Source organism: Apium graveolens, chromosome 3 (genome assembly GCF_009905375.1).
Source record: "Apium graveolens cultivar Ventura chromosome 3, ASM990537v1, whole genome shotgun sequence".
Taxonomy (NCBI): Eukaryota; Viridiplantae; Streptophyta; class Magnoliopsida; order Apiales; family Apiaceae; genus Apium; species Apium graveolens.
The window spans coordinates 243,534,196-243,542,916 of NC_133649.1; the positions used below are offsets into that span (position 1 = coordinate 243,534,196).

Here is an 8,721-nt window from a genome sequence, read left to right on the forward strand (position 1 = left end):
GTTTCGACAAGTTTCTGATGGTGCAAGGAATAGTGAAGCTTCCAGGATCTTTAAGTTTCGGAGGCAACTTCTGTTGCAGCACAGTACTGCATTCCTCCGTTAGAGCAACGGTCTCTAAGTCATCGAGCTTCACTTTCCGAGAGAGAATACATTTCATAAACCTGGCATAGCTAGGCATCTGTTCAAGAGCTTCAGTGAAAGGTATGTTGATATGAAGTTTCTTGAACACCTCCTAAAACTTCTCAAACTGCTTATTCCGCTTTTTCTTCTGCAGCCTCTTAGGAAAAGGAGGTGGATGAGAGATCTTTTTCTCCCTTATATTACCCTCAAGAGGAGTGTGTTCCATAGTAGTCTTCCTTGGTTCCACCTCTGCTTCCTTCTACACTTCTTCTTCAGCCACAACTGTATTTTCTGAAACTTGAGATTTTTCAGGCTCTTCGTCTTGCTAAAATTGGGGGCTTCCGACCTTTCCAGACCTTAAGGTGATGGCGTTCACCTGTTCTTCAACTTCCCTCTTACATGGATTTGTTTCTGTATCACTAGGAAGCGTTCCTGGTGGTCGATTCAATAAGGCATTAGCAATTTTTCCTATTTGGTTCTCCAGAGTCTTGATAGAAACAGCATGGCTTTGGCAAAGAAGAGCCTGGTTTTTGCATATAAGCCTCAACTCCTACAATTCAGATTTTTTATTCAAAGATAGACCTGCATCATGAGTTTGTTGTTGGAGTTGGAGTTGTTGTCTTGGTGCAAATTGTTGCTAAAAAACCAGGAGGGTTGAATTATTTTGCTCCAAACTGTTGGAACGGCTGTTGCATCGCATTCTGCTCGTTGCTCCAGCTGAAGTTAGGATGATTCCAGTTGTCAGGATGATAAGTGTCTGGAACTGGTTGCTGCGATCTCTGAAAGTTGCTCACAAACTGAGCTGAGTCACTAGATATAATGCATTGCTCTGTCACATATGGACTTGCACACAGCTCACAAACACTAATTATCTGCTTAACACCATAGTTAGCCAGAGAATCGATCTTCATAGATAACTCCTTTAGTTGAGCAGTGATAGCCATAGTTGTATCCACCTCAAGAACTCCTGCTACCTTGCTATATGGCAATCTCTAGGCTGGATACTGATATTCATTAGCATCCATCAGTTCAATTAGATCATAAGCTTTCTCATAGCTCCTTGCCCATAATGCTCCACCTGATGCTGCATCGAGCATGGGTCTGGACTGTTCTCCCAAACCATTGTAAAAATAACTGATGATCATCCAATCAGGCATTCCATGATGAGGACACTTCCTAAGCATCTCCTGGTAGCGCTCCCAAGCTTCACATAGCAATTCTCCCATTTGCTGCGCAAATTGAGTGAGAGCATTCATCAGTGCAGCTGTCTTCGCCATAGGGAAGAATTTAGTGAGAAACTTTTAAGCAAGATCTTCCGAAATAGCAATCGAACCAGCTGGTAGAGAGTGTAACCAACTCTTAACCTTGTCCCTCAGAGAGAATGAAAATAGTCTCAGCTTTACAGCATCTTCAGAAACACCATTGAACTTGAAGGTGTCGCAGATCTCAATAAAATCCCTAATGTGCATATTGGGGTCTTCCGTTGGAGAACCCCCAAACTGGATTGAATTCTGCACCCATTGAATTATGCCAGGCTTGATCTCAAAGGTATTAGCTGTTATAGCTGGCCGGACAATGCTAGATTGAATGTCATTAATCTTGGGTTGAGAAAAGTCCATCAAGGCTTTCGTTCGTGCTGCTGGATCTCCCATTGTACTGAGTACCTGAAACACAAACAAATAACCGTGAAACTAAAAGAATCCGAGTCACTGAACTTTAACGACCACTGATGACAAGCACATAAACTAAAAATTAACACCGAGTCCCCGGAAGCGGCGCCAAAAACTTGTTAGGGCGAAAAAACGCGCTAATATTCACGTAAGTGTACGCGTTCGCAAGTAGTATAAGATATAAATAAGATTCATTCCCATAGAGATTGGTTTAGGTTAAGTTCAATTTATGCACCTATGCAATAATGTATGGTTATCGCTCAATGCTAAGATAAATAACAAATTGGGTTTTTATTAAACTAAGAGATTAAACTAACAATTATAACTAAGAGAACAAGAATGGTTGAATTAATATATATATGACAAACATGGGATTCTAACTTCATTACATACTTCATTTAATAGCCTTATTGTTCTTAATCTTAGCATGGGATGGTGATGACACTAATCAGATGAAACGAAACTGATAAACGCCAACTTTCGTTGCACGACTACCATTCTACCAGACAACCACAAAAGAGATAGAAGGTGAATAGACACCAATTATATTGAGACCCTATATGTCTATAGAATTTGATAACATAACGGTTTAAGCACAAGTTATCTATCTTGATTACATAGGACAAGTAAGATGGTTAAAATTACCTACAAATCATGCATAAGAAATACATGAACCTATGCTAGCATGGCAAGTTCTAAACCTCTATATTCACTGTCGCTTCAATAGAGATTAACACGCTATCTTATATGTTAGCTACGCACATAAGAAAAATAAGCACAACCAATACTAGGATTTCAATCAATCACTACACACCAAGATATCGAAACAAATTAATTATTGAAATCCATAAGTAAATCCGCTAGAATCCCATGACAACGATTAGTTCATAATCGAACTCATCATCACCATGGGTTCCAATGAAACATGGTATAAAACAAGATCTTAATAAACTGAATAATAATTAAAGTACAAATAAACGAGATCTAGGTTCAACAAGAACAAAAACGAGCATCCAAAGATAAAACTAATTCAAAGAATCACAAGTAAAAAACAAGATCTTCTTTTTCGGAGTTATTTTTTGCTTCTAGGTCTTCTCCTTGGTATCCCAATCTTCCCGGATGATGAATACCCCTTTTTTAAGTATATATAAGCCCATATTGGACCTGAACCTTTAAAATCGTCAAATTCCACTCAAAAAAGGCTTTTTCAGCGAAATCAGCGAACTCAGCCGCGCATCAGCGCGCGGCCGCGCGGCACACCAGGCGGGCGCCTCCACCAGCAGGCGGGCGCCTGAGGCCTGTTTGGAAAAATTCTGATAAATCTTGTTTTGGCAATAACTGGAGTTCTACTCGTCAGAATTAGGCGATTCAACTGCCCACGTGAAGCTAACGAGATTCTCTATAACTTGACAATGGCCTTGGCTTACAATTTTGATCACTTTTTATGGCGCCCTCCAAACCCGGGTCAGAAGTTTTGGGTCCACACACACCTTAATTATATCCTGCTTATAACAATAATAAAGATACTAATAATATATGCAATGACCCTACTTACCAACCACCACGGACCGCAACAGGTTAAAGTATGCACACAAGCCAAACACACTAATATATTACAAACCGTTCAAATCCCAACTATTTCAAATTAAATTGAGTATTAAACATTATTACAACTTTTACAAACTTAAATTATTCCAAAAGAAGCCTACTAGCTCAGCTTTCTCAACCTGAACCCCTAGCTCTCGCGCTGGACTGGGGATCCTCTTTACCAACTGGTTCCTTTTTAACTGGAAAGAATATAAACAACATCGCACAAATGAGCTAACTAGCTCAGCAAGTCACAATGACAAAACTGAAAATAATGATCATCAGGTGAATATGGTTATGATATCAAGTGAACAATGGATTATGATTTAGAATTGGATATTATACTTTTAATTTAAAACCAAGGTTAGGCTGCTGATCAGTCACGCACTAACCTCGAGCAAGGCACACAACATTGCTCTAACTACTGGATCCAAGGCACACATTGACCTAACTTGACCATTATATGGTCTGACCACGAATCTGGTCCACAATTTTATAAAAAAAACAATCCAATTCTAGCATAATAACATAATATTCAATAATAAACAATAACCGAAATCATTAACAACAATAAATGTTTAACAATGAAAGGGTTTCAATCCTTGTAAGGATCAACAAGGTACTTTCAAAGCTTGAATGCTGGATAATGAAAGAATTGGATAACAAAGGAAACAACGTTTCAGGGTTTCAAGGATTTGGTCTTTCAAAGCATAAGATATCATGGATTGAGTATATAATAATCCAGTTCAGTGTCTGGTATTTAGTTTGTATGTATTTGTGGAGTAGTATCGTAGATTTGTGGTTCGTATTTGGGTATACAATAATCAATGGCTTAGAAAGAATATGGTTCATAGCTCAAGAACAATAACTGAAATCAAGATTTAGGTTTCCGTGCTTCAAAGCACTTGCAATGTCAACAAGACTATCAAGAATTACAATATCTCGAGAAAGTTCAGAACACTTGCCTGATATTAGCTTACTATCCTGCACTTGCTTTCAATCACAATCGTCCTACTCTTCAACTACCTGTTTCCCTTTCCTACGCCTTGCCTCTTCTGCTCACATATCATAAGCTTCTATCAATCATCAACTCACAAGATTCTATTCAACACATACTTCTATCTACCCTTCGTTTTACCCAAATCTGATTAACGGATTGAAATCTATGCAATAACCAAGTAAACACCGAATATATAGACCGATAGTCAAATAACAGGTCATGTATAACACATAATACATCACGTAATCAATGACATATCATCTATAAAGAAGTCTCGGGTAATAAATATGCTTTCGGGTATTTAAAATGATTTTTAAAACATTTTTCGGAATTAAAACGGGTCGTTGGATCAATTTCGGGTTAATAAACAGGGTTCGGTTGGCCCATTCTGGCTCCGAAATAATTTTAGAATAATTATCGAGCCTTGGAAATAATTTAGAATAATATTTTAAAGTTCGAAACTATTTTTCAGAATTTTTAAATCATTTTTAAGTAATTAAATCTAATTAAATAACTAATTAAAATCAATTAATAATTAATTAAATCAATTAATCAATTAATTTTCGAATTAATTGACCAATTAATCAATTATAAATTAACTGAAATTAATTAACTAATTAATTCAGATTTATTTATGAATTAAAAATAATTTTCGGAATTAAAATAATAATTTTCAGAATTTTCAGAAATTAAAAATGAATTTTTATAATAAAAATAAATAGGAAATATGATTTTTAAACATTTTATAAACAGGAATCCTATTTTTGAAAACTTTGCAAACTACAGGGACTAAACTTCACCATCTTCAAAAATACAGGGACTAAACTGCAATTTTGCAGTTTCAGTCGCCGGAAAATCGGAGGTGGCCGGAGAAGACGATCACGGCGTCCTCACCCCACCAACATCTCCAGATCAACACTACACAACACCAGGAACTTGTTCATGCATTCAAAACATTCTAATCATCCCTGTTCTGGCCGGAAATTGGCCAAAAACATCGCCGGTTTCCGGCGAACATCGCAAATCTTTAAAACACAACTCCCTTCGATTCAAGCATCCTCTGTTAACGAGCTATATATCAATCGATTGCAAATTTTATAAGGAACACAACCCGCTATAAATCAACAGCTAATAACCCCTGAATCAAAACCCCCAAATTTCCATTGAAAACATTCATACGGGTTATAAACCCTAATTTTGAAATTCGAAAATTAAACCCACTTTTGAGCATGTTATTGAACTCAAAATCAGACGTATGACATATGAAAATCATCAGGAAAACAAGCTCTACAACATGCAATCATCAAATCATACAAATAATCATCCGAACAAAAATTCATATTTTTAATAAAATAAATTCGAAATTAAATAAATTTTTAGAGAAATACCCTTGATTTCTGCAGTGAAATAAAGCTCAGAATTTGATAGAACACCTCAAATCCTTCGTTTTGGTTACTCAAGCTTTAAAAACAGAGATCGGTAACGCCTTCGTTTTGTTGTTTGATTCTTAGAACAGTTTATGTAATTAGGTTTTTTCTCTGAAAATTATATAATTAACTATCTGCAAATGATTTTGATACGAAATAAAATACGGAAAAAGGCTATTTATAATTACGGAAAATTTGTATCCCGTTGGATCATTCCGGATATAAAACAGTACGTTTATCTGTAAAAACTGATCCAAACGGTATCGGTTTTCGGGATAATTATCCAAATTAGTACAATTTGTACTGCGATCTTGGTCTCAGCGCCTGGTTACACGTATTACGAAGTGATAATTGGGATAGTTTAATAAAAAGCTCCCGTTTATCGAAAATACGGGTTTTATTGATTTACCGAAATGAATATTGTATCGAAAATATTGCGCCGGGACCCGCGCAGGACAAACCGTAAGCCAGATCGAAAAAGTCGAAACATGGAATATGCTCGGAATATTACAATTAGGTTAGGAAGGAGTTCTCGAACGAGTTTCGGGTTCCAAAAACGTAACAACGGTTGACGTCGGTTGGTTCCCGTTTTTATAAAATAGATTTTAATTAACCGGAAAAAGATTTTAGAAATTTCATATGATTCTTATAAATCCATAAACCAACATAAAAATAATTAGGAAGATATGACAATTATCTATATTTTATTTTGGACATATAAAAATTAAAATACTCAATTAATATTATTTTTGAATATTCAAGTACAGATAACACTTAACAATTAACTCACAGAATAGATACTGAACACACATAATAATTGTATAATAGCAAAAATAATTACATGATATATCCCGGATATTACTTCCTTCCCCCCTTAAATGGATTCTGTCCTCAGAATCTCTAAGAAAACAAATGAGGGTACTTTTCTCTCATATCACTTTCTAACTCCCAGGTTGACTCTTCAACCTTTGGGTTTCTCCACAATACTCTTACTAACTTTACCATTTTATTTCTCAATATTTTCTCTCTTGCCTCTAGAATCTCTATCGGACTCTCTACATATGATAAATCTGCCTGAAGCTATATTGGCTCATATTCTATTACATGCCTGGAGTCTGGATTATATTTCTTGAGCATCGATACATGAAAAACATTGTGAATGTGCTCCATGTACGGAGGTAACGCCAATTCGTAAGCTACTTTGCCAACGTGCTTTAGGATCTCAAAAGGTCCAACATATCTTGGGCTTAGCTTCCCTTTCTTTCCAAACCTCCTTAGTCCTTTCCATGGTGATATTTTCAGTAATACCAAGCTTCCTTCTTCAAATTCCATGTCTTTCCTTGATTGGTCTGCATATTTCCTCTGACAATTTTGAGCGGCTATTAATCTTTTCTGGATAAGTTCAACAACTTCCTTTGTCTGCTGTACCAGTTCAGGTCCGAGTATTTTGCGTTCTCCTACTTCATCCCAATATATTGGAGATCTACATTTGCGTCCATAAAGGGCTTCATAGGGTGGCATTCCAATGTTGGCATGATAACTGTTGTTGTAAGCAAACTCTACCAGGGGTAAATGTTCGTCCCAACTTCCTTTGAAATCAATAGCACAAACACGTAACATATCCTCGATTGTCTGGATCGTTCTTTCACTTTGGCCATCCGTTTGGGGGTGATAAGCTGTACTCATATTCAGTCTTGTTCCCAAACATTCTTGAAAACTCTTCCAAAATCTTGAATTAAACCTTGGATCTCGATCAGATACGATAGACACTGGAACTCCATGATGAACTACAATTTCTTCTAGGTACATATGGACCAACTTGTCGAGCGAAAATCTTTCATTTATAGGCAGAAAATGAGCTGACTTGGTAAGTCTATCCACTATAACCCAAATGGCATCATGATTAGCCCTTGTCCTTGGTAATCCAACTATAAAATCCATGGTAATATGTTCCCACTTCCATTCTGGAATTTCCAAAGGCTGTAGCAATCCGCTTGGTCTTTGATGCTGCTTTAACTCTCTGACAGGTATAACATTTGCTAACCCATTCCGCAATTTCCCTCTTCATATCTGGCCACCAATAATTCTTCTTTAAATCTCTGTACATTTTGGTACTCCCTGGATGGATGGAATATCTTGAACTATGTGCTTCTTGTAAAATTTCATTCTTTAACTCTGTCACTGGTGGAATACAGATTCTAGATGAAAATCTCAAAATGCCTTGATCATCCTTCTGCGTGCATAATTCTTCACCTACCAAACGATTTATATCTTGATCCATTACATCTTTCTGACATTTCTTTATTTTCTCCAACAACTCTGGCTGGAAAGTCATACTGTACACTTTCGCTTCCTCAGGTTCGCAAACTCTAATTTCCAATTCCAATTTCTGAAATTCCTTATATATATCTTCAGGTACTGATAACTCATTTAACTTTTCCTTCCGACTTAATGCGTCTGCCACCACGTTCGCCTTACCGGGATGATAATTAATCGAGCAATCATAATCCTTGATCAATTCTAACCATCTCCTTTGCCTCATATTAAGTTCCTTCTGGGTAAATATATATTTCAAACTTTTGTGATCCGTGAAAATCTCACACTTTTCTCCATACAAATAATGTCTCCAAATCTTCAAAGCAAAAACTATAGCTTCTAGCTCCAAGTCATGAGTAGGATACTTTTGTTCATGTGGTTTCAATTGCCTTGACGCATATGCAATCACCTTGTCATGCTGCATAAGAACACATCCTAATCCTTTGTAGGAAGCATCGCTATAAATTACGAAATTCCCTTGATCGTCTGGAAGTGACAACACATGTGTTGTAATTAATCTCCGCTTCAATTCCTGAAAACTTTCTTCACACTTGTCATTCCATATAAACTTTTCATTCTTTCGTGTAAGCTTTGTTAATGG

At 36.6% G+C, this 8,721-nt stretch overlaps 1 non-coding gene across 1 annotated transcript; it reads left to right on the plus strand.

The window, feature by feature from the left end:
• Positions 1-1,275: 1,275 nt before the first annotated feature.
• On the plus strand, positions 1,276-1,382 carry LOC141715434 (small nucleolar RNA R71). The gene has a single exon (XR_012572198.1). It is a non-coding gene; the product is annotated as a small nucleolar RNA R71 (small nucleolar RNA).
• The last annotated feature ends 7,339 nt before the right edge of the window (positions 1,383-8,721 follow it).